Raw genomic sequence first — 12,963 nt, forward strand, 5'->3', positions numbered from 1 at the left:
AGCCTTGACTGTTGCTTGAACTTGTCCATGAGCTCTGGGTCTGCCACGCTTGTCTCATTCGGGTGGCAAGCGCCAGGACACCCGCTGGCCATGTTACCACGCTCGGCTTCCCACCCCTTAGGGAGCAGCCAGCCCCTGCTGCTCCCTGACAGCATGTAGCAGTAATTAATCTCTCGATAAAGAATGGTTTTCACTTCTTTTGCAATATTTCTTTTGAAGTTCTGTGACACACATACTAGCCCTATTCACTGCACAAGGTCAAAGTGGCTACATCAGCCACATCAATCAGCCAAGCTGAAATACAAGTTGTCAGCCTAGAAGAATGTTTCTAGGGGAGTTCCTAGTGGGTTGGTTTAGGCAACAGCCTTATTTAACATTTCCACTCATGGCCTTGGCACAAGGAGTAGATAGGTACTCAAGCAGATGGCTAGTGGCACAAAGTTGACAGGAATACAAACGAAAGCAGGAATATGCTGGGGAAAAATAAAAAAAAGTCAACCTGGAAAACAGAAATAATAGAAACTGAATGAGATCTAACACTACCAAATGCAAGCATGGGAAGCTAGCAGCTTCCTACACAACCTTCCACTACAAGCATAAATAACATCTGTTGAACATGACAAAGCAGAGACATTACTGGACTAGTTCAGTGTCTGGTGACTGCACACCAGCTCTGTGAAGCGACTCTGCAGAAGAAAAATCTGAACCAAGGTAGAACAGATGAAATACTATCAGTAAAGCTGAGAACCAACGCAAGTTCTGTCGTGGAAGGAGTTTGTGGGGCCTTATCTGATACGTTGAGCTCTTCTTATTTCTCCGCGCTGAAGAAACATAATGGGAAACAGAGAAGGGACCAGAGGAATGCAAAACCCACTTTATTAAGGGATATTACATTAACTTAGCTTATTTAGCCCAGTAAAATGGTGGCTGAGGCTGAAACACAGAAGGCACATATAAAGACCAGAAAAGGATGAGTTTTTCAAACACGGGTTTGGTCCAACACAGGCTCTGTATAAACAGAAAGGAGGTTTCCAAAGAGTAAATTTCTGGAAACGCACTGCATTAGAATCATGGTAGAAAAATCAACCTGTTCCAGCAAGACGAAGACTAATTCATGGAAAAGGACAACAGTTGTGCAGCTTCTGTCAGGATGCAAAAAGCATAGAGACAGGCCTCCTCAGTCAGAACAGTGTAACTTTACAGGGATACGCCTGCCCAGGTTAGGGTGCCTAGCAGCCCCTAGACAAAGTTCATTGGTTAATACTGGTACAGGCGAGTTAACTTTCCCTTTGAACTGAGGGACACAGGCAGGGCAGCCACAGACACCATGTGTTGTGTGAACAGCCCCGTTGCCAGAGGAACCACAACCTCAGTCTGCATTAGCGAGCAGAGCAGCCCAACAGGAGATCTATCAGGCAAAACAGTTGGTGCTGAGGATCTGACATCAACACTGAAAAATATCTCGGGAGTTTCTCCCTTTGTACTAACTGTAGTCCGACTCTGTTGTGACAAGAGGGCATTACATGCATTTCTGGAACACAATTTCCAGTTAAGCTTTGTTCAAAATCAGTCCAGTTCACACGCTGCAAAACAGCTCTGCAATGCAAACCAAAGCTCAGTAAGAGCACATAACCAAGAGACTTGCTTCAAAAGTTCATTCTCCATCTGAATGAAAACATGAGACTTATTGTCATTACAGCACTGCAGGCCTTAAGCTACACACAGTTTGAGAAGGATAAAATCTTACCTTTCCATAGACACAGGTACCCTCTCTGAAGTTAAATCTACAGCAGCAACGATTTCAGCATGATGCTCCCAACCCTGGTTTTGCCGTAAGGAAAACATTTGCCTCATTCCCCGCCACTGATGGCATGAGAGCATTATTCAGTATAATCAAAACCACAGGTGAACCATCTCCTCTATTGACAGGCATCACTATGTCTTACTTAGGAAGCGGGAAGCTAATCACCTTTCTATCCTGCCCTATGCTCCCCAAATGTAAGCTTAAGAAAGGAAGTTGCAAGGCCATGCTGAATTCATTTCTAAGTGTTTTCTGGTCTGGGCTTTTTTCCCCCTCCTTTCCTTTAGAACATCAATAAAACATTAGTTGTGAATGGCTGATTTGTTCCAGTTCCAGCAGGTACACTCCAGGCTTACTGCAAGGCTTCTCATTTTGAAAATGTTTTTGACATAACATTGCTATGTTACCATCTGCCTGAGTGACAAATCCCAGATAAACAGCTTTATTGGGACGCTCTCTGTCCCTTAACACACAATCTATGCTAAAATTCCAGGGGCAGTTTTAAATTTCTTAAGACCAAAAACAAACACTACAACTTGAACTGTATGGAATATATTGAAAGGTTATACTAGCATATACAGTATGAGAGGCCCATACAGAGAAAGGCAAGTGAAAAACAGACACTGCATTTATTATTTATTAAGAATGAGAAAAAAAATCAAACAGCCTTCAATCCAAGCCTTGCTGCTTTTCCATCTCATGATGGATGTCATAATGAGCCGCAAGGAAGGAACAGGAATGGAAGAAGGGAGTCCTTTCCCTTGGAGGTGGTGTAGGAGTCTGAAAGCCTTCTGTACTTCATAGCATATGCGGAAAGAGCAAAGGTCCTTTACTGCCATCACCTGGAACAAATGAAACCAGAGAAAGAAACTTCCTCTTCAAGAACTACAGTCAAAACTCATAACGTTATGTGCTGTTATGCAGATACAGTGACTACATAGGCTTAGTTCCTCATGAGAGTAGTCAGAGAAGCAGTGAAATTAGAAAATGGTATCTCTCCAGAGAAATGGATATATCTTCATTCAACATCTGCACAATGAAACCAAGCATGATCTCTGCAAAACACAGATACCATTCTACATCCCAGTAGGGCCAGGGCTTCCACACCTGGTGTGCTCACAGACAAACCTGCAGAATTAAATCTGCAGTTACCAAGGTGGTAAGGAAACAAAATAAGACTCAGAAGATTTAGGAGAAAATGTAAGAGTGTAAAGCAGAATCACCAGGTGTATCAGACAGAAAGGCAGTGGGGCTCTCAAATCTCCATTTGTTGATTATGGTAAAATTTAGCTAAATATTATCAACTTCCTTTGTTTTCCACCCTGAGACCAAAATATATGCAGGTGATGTTTGGAGAGAAACAGACACAAAACAATGTTCTAATCCACATACATATATAATTTGTCTGCTCTTCAGTAGATCCCATGTGGAAAAATATCTTGCAACTTGGTATGACAGACGTTACTACAGCTGAAACCAGCAAAGGAACACAAGGGACAATGATCACTGAATGCCCCTCATCCTCCACTGTATAATCATTCAGAAGTAGACTGATCTGCTAAATACTGAGGAACTCTTACACTGAGAAACTACCAAGAGCTTCCCTACTTAAATAGGCATCACAAAGCATTCTTTGGATCTAAAATAAAGATCAATTCAGCAGCTTTGAATCACTTCTCAGAGATTTTTCTATCCACTTTTTTAATTCACTGCAGTAATTTAGCTCTAAAAAACACTCAGATACTGTGGAGCAGCTCTATGTTGTCTGCTGTTCACATATATCATTAAGGAGTTTTAAGACTCACAAAATAATACAGGGAAAAGTATCCATAATTCTTTGAATTAAGTCTGTGCTGCCAGGGGGAAAAGCCTTCCATAAGCTAGATGTTCAATAAAGTCTTTTCTTGTTCAATAAGGTATAGAAAACAAAAGTGTCACTAAAAATGCTGATGCTGTATTTCAAAGTTTGAAAGAACGAGCTTTCAGAAATGCTGCAAATTCAAGGAGTAGAAAATTCGAAATATTGGTGTAATACATTTCTCCATTTCCCTTAAGTGTGCATTAACTAAACAAGGGGGGAAAGATGCACAATAACGGGCACTTTGATGGCTCTTGAACACCTGGCAAAAGCTGTCAGCTGCAGCTTTGATTTGGATAAGCAGCCAACAGGTTAGTGATCTGTATTCACCTTTTGTGTGGATGTGACCCTAGTTAAAAACCTAGGCATAAAATTCCTCAGCTGGTATAGATATTCATGGCTCTTTCCTATGAGGTAGCTATTCTTAATGTTTCATTATGTCCTTTTTCAAATCAAGACAGAAAGAGAAGTAGTATGAAGGTCAAAAATAAAAATCAAATCAAAACGTATGCATGCTTAATGCAAGTTGTAGTTAAATCCTTGTGTCCATCTTTTGAAAATGTTTCATAGCTGTAACACCTATCCCAGCTCAAAAGTAATGGCCATCACAGACAGAAAACGTAGCACATTAAATATATCACTTGAGAGACGAGAATAGGAAGCGTAAGCATAGAAAAGCAGCTGTGCAGGGTTGCAGAGTGAAGAGTACAAGCTCTACAAGAAGAGGCCAGCTTGTGGTAGAACACCTGGAACAGCAGTCTTGTGAGGAGCTATGCTACATTACAAACTCACTGCTTGCACACAGAAATATTTTCAAATGCACTTTTGAGCACTTCACTTGACAAAAGCCATTTAATATTTGCTCCTATGAAATACAGGAATTTGTCCCAAAAGAGAACCGATAGTGAAGACAAATTTTGAAAATAAAGTCAAATGCCAACACTAACTATGAAAACCAGCAAAAATAAGAACATAAGCATAACCACTAATTTGAGTTTTGCATGCAACTCCTTAGCTTAAATAAGCAGCAAAGCAGCTAAGGGAATGATTTCAAAATCTGCTAAAGACTTTTGAAGCCCATATCCTACTGGAAGTGACAGATTTAAAGAAGATTATTATGCTATTAATATAGTGTTTGTTTTGTTCAAGGTCCTGCTGGACCAGTAGGATTAAATTTCAGGTCCTGTCTTTGCCACATGTATGTAGAAGCAAAGAATCATGGAGTAATGCAGGTTGGAAGACACCTTTGGAAATCATCTAGTCCAAGCCCTTGCTCAAAGCAGGACCACTGCTGAAGTTAGGGTGGGTTGCTCAGGGCCTCATCCAGCCAAGTTTTGGAAAGCTCCAAGGATGAACATTCTGCAAGGTCTGCATGTAACTTGTTTCACCTATGGCAGGTCATTCAGTCTGACTCCTACCTGTATACTGGGGTAAGAACACATCCTTACTTCAAGTAGTTGTATGGGAATAAATTCAGTGCCTGTGACACATGCTTACCTTGATTAGGAGATCTACATACACACATAAGCAATGCCTTTAATTTCCATGTATTTGAATATCTCTCTGCTAATATTTAAGGATTTGGGAATGTAATTTTTAAAGGTTATGGGTATCAAACACTTCCTTAAGGCAATTCTGATTTAAATATCCATTTTGGAATACTTTTGAACAGTGTAATATTCAAAACTATGAGAGAAACTAGAAGGTCTGCAACACATTATTTATTTTTTTAAGATAATAAAAGCTTCTTGAGATGAACTGCCCACTACCTTGTTTTTTGCACAGCATACACTGCAGAACAAACCTCCCCATTTTCCTGCCTTGTCCCCATGTTAGTTCAGGCCCTTTAGAGCTGCCATAAAGCAAAATTGTAATAGTACCTTTTAATAAACCAATTCAGCATTTATAGGTAATTGCTTTTCCCATAGAGTGACCCCCCCCCTCAATTCAGGCAGAGCTGCAGAGTGCCAAGCAACAACTTCAGTCTAAAACATTTCCTGAGAAATTTTCTTTGGATGAAGTTAATGGCCCCGAGTCTTGCCTCAGGCCATCAACCCTCTCAATCAGTCATTAATCCCCAGAAATTGCCCAGGGCCTCAATTGTTATTGCTTAAACACAATATATAATAATAATATATAAACTAGATTTTGAACAAACAGAGCAAATGAAGGTCAATATCAGGAAAGAGAATTCAGTGACAAATAAAGAAAATTCTGAGAAGTATATAATAGGTCTGAATCAGTTCAAGGGATACAAGGACGTGATCACAAGGTCTTCCGTGGCTACTGAGGACAAGGCCAGAAGCGCAGGGAGTTTACCTCTAACTTCAGTGCAATTTAGGTCAGATGCTTAATGCTCTAAATACTCACTTCTGGCACAGGGTGAGGTCATAAAAGGTGCCTGTAATGTCAAAACATTGAAAACAAATTATAGTTGCACGATATTTTTAGTTACCCTGGGGTAGATGATGCATTTCAAATACACTGTCACAGGACTCTACAGGTACTGGAAATACTTCTTTCTAGACTTTCCAAAGAGAAAAAGTATATGGGAGCTACCTTTACAATGGGTTTTGTTTCACCTGCTCCTACCACACACACACAAGAAGAGCATACTGCTCTTCAACTTTACAAATTATATTCATGCTTCGTTGTGAAATTTGTTGTTTCCTTTCCCCTCTTCATTCCCCTAGCACCATTACCTTAGTCATTACTATTGCTAGTCAACTCTCCTAACCAAGAAAGAGCTTTACTTGCCAGCTTCCTTTAGGTTAGTTTGTTTTCTTGTGCAGAACAGTCAGCTGGCTATACCTGGCCTGTTGAGGACTTCTACTCCAAAGGTGACTCTTCCACTTCTACAAAACCAGTTGAGGTTGCATCATTAACACCACCTTCCCCCTCAGCTCCTGGGGAATTTATACATGAGCATACACAGCAGCAGCGTATGGGCCAAGGAGGCTTAAGGGACAAGAATCAGCTCAAATGCAGTGCAAGTATCTAACAACAAGAAAGAAAAAGCTGTGCACAACATTCATAAGCCTAAGCCAAATAACTATTTCTATTTATGGACTTTATTATATATGTATGTAGCTCTCACAGTCAGTAACAGTAGAACCGCAGCAATTCGGAAGCTGTAAACATTGATAACAAACTGACTTTGCAGAAGTACAAAACACATCATGTAACATCTATAGAAAATGTCAATATCATCGTTTTATAGACCATTAAGTAACCAGTGATACGTGAAGCTAGTTAACGCCAATGAATTAGGTAAGCAGGACTTAACGGTGCCTTAAGTCAGTCACTTCAGTCCATACAGGGTAACTAACAGGACAAAGAGGATTGATTTTCATACGCATTCAGTATTTTCCATGTATATTGGAAATGCTGTACAAGTAAACCTCCTCCTTGTTTTTGCATGGCCCCTGCTAGAGCTCCTACATGTTACCGCAGTACCAGCAAATCACTACATTTGCACAAGTAGATCCACTGGCTACCACTACAACATAAGCAAAGACTATGCCGAAAAGTTTGTCATTTTCTCCTAATGAGTACATGCTTTTTGTTAGCAATACCTGGCTTTCATGGCTTTCCAATGCAATGTAACAGCACAGGAACCATGTGGGTATCGGTCCCACTTGACCTATATTGAAAAAAAAGCTCTTGCTGCCTTTCATGAGAGTCACAAACTGTGCCTGCCATGGAACATGACAGACAAGGTGTTTTTCTCCTCATTCCCACTTTTGCCTCAGCTCCATAATGCAGCAAACAGATCGGGAACCTTTTATCCTTAACGGAAAACCCATTCTGCTAATAAAACCCAAGATTTTCATTTCTTACTCAGATATTTAGATCATATCATATACTTTGTATAAAATTTATCAGTGTCTGCTGAGTCTCTTATTAAGCTAATATTATGCACTAATGCACAGCAATAGAAAGCTATATAAAAAATGTATCTATAGCAACTTCTTTTAATCTGATTTTGCTACTGCCTTAATCTGGACAATACACTCACAACCAAAATCTACAGCAATTTACAATTATTTTTTTTTTTTTGTCCTGCAGTAAATAAAGACTTGTAAAGATAGAAGGTAGTTGTATTACTCTGCTGTTACTGCTCACTACTACAGATCAGATCAAGCAATAGAGATATATGTTTCCACTTATGTCACCCTGAGCAAAAGTAAGCCAGACACAGCTGACTTGACTAGCGCTCACCTATACCAAAGGAAATAGGGATTGGCTGTTAGAGTACCACGCACACCCGTGCAGCCAAACCAGCCTCCCTCCTTCTGCAGTCTTTGGGTGAGTGTCAGGAACTTGTATCCAGAGTCAGCTACTGTTTTGGGAAACAGCCTCCCACAGCAGCAAGAGCCACTACCCCAAGCCCCAGCCCAATCCTGGCAGTATCAGGAGAACATCTGCCTGGGGCCCCCTTCCTTGTGGAAGGCTGCTCCCTTCCTGAGCAGCCACCCACGAGACACAAGGGCTGCTGCATGGAGATGCCAGCATCTTCCTATGGCAATGGAGCAGATCGCTGCAAGTGCAGGTAGAGTGGTCTTTTATCACAGGGGACTGAGACAGGAACAGCCAGTCTGAAAGCAAGATCAGGAAACTTTTCCTCAGTCTTTGAAGATCCTCTGAGCATGCCCAGCTCATCTTCTTTACCAAGAATCCTCCTTCACCAGCAATCTCCAGCAGTCAACCACGACCCACTGGCCAATTCTTGCATTACTCCTGAGCTTCATCGATTCCCTCATGTTCTTCCCACAGACCCTCAGAACTCCTACAAGTCTCTTCATAGCCCTTCATGCCATCCTTCCAAAGCTTCCTGTGATCCCCAGACCCACATTTATCTTTCTCTGACCCCTGACAGACCGAAGTTCACCAAAACCTCCCAATATATCTAAAGTAATACTGCATGTTTCTGCAGAGAACTGGATACACAAATTACATAAATACACATATATGTATTGTTTTCTTTTTTTTTTTTAAGTGAGCCATAATGGTTCCATTTGAAAAAAACAGCAGAAAAAATGTACGGAAAAATCCATAAAGAATTTGCTGAGATAAAACCTGCTGTATTCTTGGCCTGCTTTTACACTGATTTCCAGGCACCTACTATTGTCCATTCTCAGTCAGGAAACTGTCTTAAATACGCAATTGGTCTGACATGCTTTTACAGCCATGGCCAAAAACAAGCAGTTGCTTATTAAAATCTTTAAAGCCACCCATCTTTCATAAACAATTTTTTTTCTGTGTTCTTGTTTTGCTTGACATTGTAAGAATTACTAATCCTGTACATTTGACTTCCAAAGTAGTTGTCATGGAAATTAAGGTGATCTTGCAAACTGTAAACATGATTTCCATCTTGCAGCACACAGGGAGAGAAACAAGAGGTCTTGTTTGAAAGTGAAGCCACAAATTCTGTTTTGGGCTAGACAGTCATATTTCACTCAACGGTAGACAGTAAGTCTTCAGTCAGCAAAAGCCATCAAATCTCTACTGTAGAATTTATCTAAATTTATGTGGCTGACTACATCCACCCTCCCGCCCTCCCTGAATATCTTACAGTAATCTTAAAAGCAGTTTGGAGTTGCATCACTAATTATTCAAAGACATTAATCACTGCTTATTTCAAAAGTGTTGTGGTAAATAAAAACGAACCTAAACTCACCTGCCACATATTCCAAAACTGCTGTGAGAAATGAGGAAATTCAGTATTAATCAAGTTAGAAGTAGGCAAGTGACTAAACAAACAAACAAACAAAATATTTATAATTCCAGTGCAGACACTTTCTGGCACAAACCTCCTTTTAAAACAATGTTGCCCTCAGTAATGCACTTGAGTAAAATAGACTGAAGTGCTTAGTACAGTTTTCCACTCACTTCTTCCTGTGTGGCACCCCCTCTTCAATGTTTGCACAGAGCTGGATTTTATGAAGTTATAACATAACTACTTTGCTTTCCAGTCTCAATCACAGCACTTAAAATACCAACATTTCTTTAAAAAACAACTACTCTCCTGTTTGCTCTCTGGAAGTTTCAAGGAGAAAAATTTGCCCTTAACTCATGTTCCCCTTGACAAGAGGAAATTAGGGCCTCTCAGTACCACCTCTTCAGAAGTAGGTTCTCTTCTCCACGTCCATGCTAACACCACTCAGTCAGGACACAGAACAGCTGCAGCTGCATGACTGATCTGTGCTGGGGACTGACAGTATTTCCCATACTGGACAGTATTATCCATACTGAATGCTGGATAAATTTGATCCTAACCAACATTTCAGAGGAACAAGGCACAGAGCAAAAACCCATAAAGGCTTATCTATACATTTAAGCCATGATCAGAACCACTCATTGAAGATTTTAAATGTTAACTATTTTTATCAGGAGTCTCAAATGCCCAAGAGTGCCCAGCACTGAAGAAAGTAACATCCTGTCTAAGGTATGGGACAGATAGTATGTAATATAAAACTGACAAATTCATATAGGCTATTTATTCAGGTATTGTAGATGTATACGATACATACGTAAACCAAAACTGAAACAATTCTATGAAACTGAGTAATAATTAATCCCTGAAGAAGTGGTATGTCTAGTTCTATAAGTGCTTACTTGAAGCAAATGGCTTTCAGCTTTGTCTTTTGTTTAGGCCCAGATAAAAAGAGTAGCTGTTGATTTAATGACCTTCTGACAGAGATCTCAATTATCATGATTTTGTTCTCTTGCAAAACTTTCTACCAGTTTGAAAGCTCCCATTACTTTATAGTTCTCCCATTCCAGATGCAGAAAATTCCTCAAACTGACAACCTCCAAATTAAAACACTGCAAAGGCAGCCACTGTATCTATTTACACGTCGGGATTTACACCTCATTACTCAATCCAGTTTTACATACAGCTTGTGAATAGCTACAGTATCCCCCTAAATCTGCTTGGTTCTGTATTTATTGACTTCTCTTTCTCCAAACTCCTGATTAGCTGGAGGCATCAGAACATTGTGTCACCTCTTCCTGGCTGCTCAGAAGGGAGGCTAATCAGAACGCTATCTACTATATCTACAGCAGCTCCACTTAACATTTTAGCTACTTAAGGTTATTTATTGTTAGATTCTCAGCTCAATGGCATCTCATCATACTTGTAAGATATTTCTATCTTACAAAAGTTCAGCTCAAACTTCATAGTTGTGATAGAAAAAAAAAGCTTTTGCTTTCAAAATTACTATTTCCTATTTGCTTCTGTATTTTAAGCTTCAAAACTTGTTAGCTACAGATTCAAAACTGCAGTTATTTGAAGCTTTAAGTTTTTTGGTTGGTTGTGTTTTGTGTTTTTTTGTTTGTTTTGTTTCAAACAAGTAATTAATCACTAGTAGCCAAGTTTCAGAAAGAGGAATGGTTCATCTCCATGTTTTATAGATGCCACTGCCAATATTTGAAGGCAGACGCTAGAAGCAGATCAACTTTGAATATCAGGACACTTAATTAAGCGTGAAAAGGAGATCTGGGAACTACATTTCATGCATTTCAGTTCTGAAATCTTGGAAACAAAATTCAGTAGTATATCATCAAATTAACTTCACATCAAGGTTCTGCTGACATGATAACATGGTTTGTCTAAGATTTCCAAAACTATTTTCCTCAGAACCATAAATGAGAACAGTGAAAAAAAAAATAACAGGATTTTAACTTTTCAATAAGATCCATGTGTTGAACTGCTCTCACTTCAAAATTTTAGGATGTTAATACCTAGAATTCTGGTTTCAAGTGACATATACCTATATGGAAAGTGAGCATATATGCAGTGAATGCTGAAATCTATTGCTATTTCTTCATCCACATACACCATTCGAAATGCTTGTGAGTATAAGACAGTATTTTGGCCCCTTGGATTTTTCTCCCCAGCCTAACCAGACAGTGCAGAAGCATAAAAAAACACAGCAAAGAGAGGAAGCCAGTCAGCACAGAGGGTCTGGATCCGCCTGCCTACTGGTTGGTGATCTGATTCTGGAATTTTTCCCCAAAAATCTCATGGAAAGTCTACCTTACCCCCAAGGAAAATATCAATTGCACTGCTGCATTTTTCACTTCTTTCCCTTCCAACTGTCTATATAAGAAATACTAGTTGGAAATACCCCAAATTTGGAAAGCGAAAAATAATATTATCTGCCAGCCCCCTAAGAGCAATTGTCTTCCTTCCCTTCCCTTCCCTTCCCTTCCCTTCAGTACCTGAAATACTGGAAGTACAGCCTATAGCTGTAGCCAAGGACTCAGTCATGGGAGTTTATCTACAAGCCCCCAGTGTCATTTCCCCTAAAGATAAATAATAAAACATTTGGTTCTGTTACTGACACTTTTCTCTTTTCCTATACTAAAAAGGAGTGGGATGTTACCAGAACAGTGAAGTAGCTTTATCCTCCTTTCCAACACACAGTGTTCATAATTACATAGCTGTGGGAGGACTGAGACAATACTTGTCACATGTTGTACTTCGTCCTTTAAGGATTCAGCAGCTTCCATTTACTCTTTCTGAATGCACGAGCATTGCCAGAAAAGCCCCAATGCACTACACACATTAACTAGCAAAATGTGTGTAATTATCTAATAAACTGGCTGATGGATCATTTTGGATAATTTTCTTATAAAGCACTGCCCAGATCACCACAAAGTGCAAATGGTTATAAAACCAGTTTAATTTCATATACAGTATATACCACTTTAAAAATTTAGGCAGATTTTCACAGCATTATTAACAGAGATTAACAGCATAAACAGCAAGTCCAAACCCCGCGATTTTAGCAGTCCGCTGAACTGCACACAGTACAGCATGTGTTTCTACACAGCTGCAAAGCTTCACTGGTTTGGAAGCTGCTGCTCTGCAAGTACATGCTATTCAGGTGTGTATTTTTCCTAACTGTTCTGCTCCAAAGCCAGTAAAGTTGTATCCTTCCTGCAGCTAAACAAATTTAAGCCAATCCATATTCATCAGAACTAGGTTGGCACAAGCTGAAAATATTCTTTTTTTTTTAAATAAAGGAAGTAAACCTGCAGGGTGGCTATGTTAAACATTACTTTCCTACGTATTGTAACTGGTAAAACCTAAAAGGAAATTCTTTTACTAGGAAAGCTCTTTTTCACTAAAAATGTTTAGACATATTAAAGTATTATATTTTCCTAAGGTCTGACAACATATCAAATTTCCCTGAATTGTAGCAGGTTAAGTGTTGGGTTTAAATGGTCGAGGTGTCAGTACCTGCATAACCAAGCGTCTCCTACTGAAGATCATAATTTCTCTGGGCCTTTTACA

Source organism: Opisthocomus hoazin, chromosome 5 (genome assembly GCF_030867145.1).
Source record: "Opisthocomus hoazin isolate bOpiHoa1 chromosome 5, bOpiHoa1.hap1, whole genome shotgun sequence".
Classification (NCBI taxonomy): Eukaryota; Metazoa; Chordata; class Aves; order Opisthocomiformes; family Opisthocomidae; genus Opisthocomus; species Opisthocomus hoazin.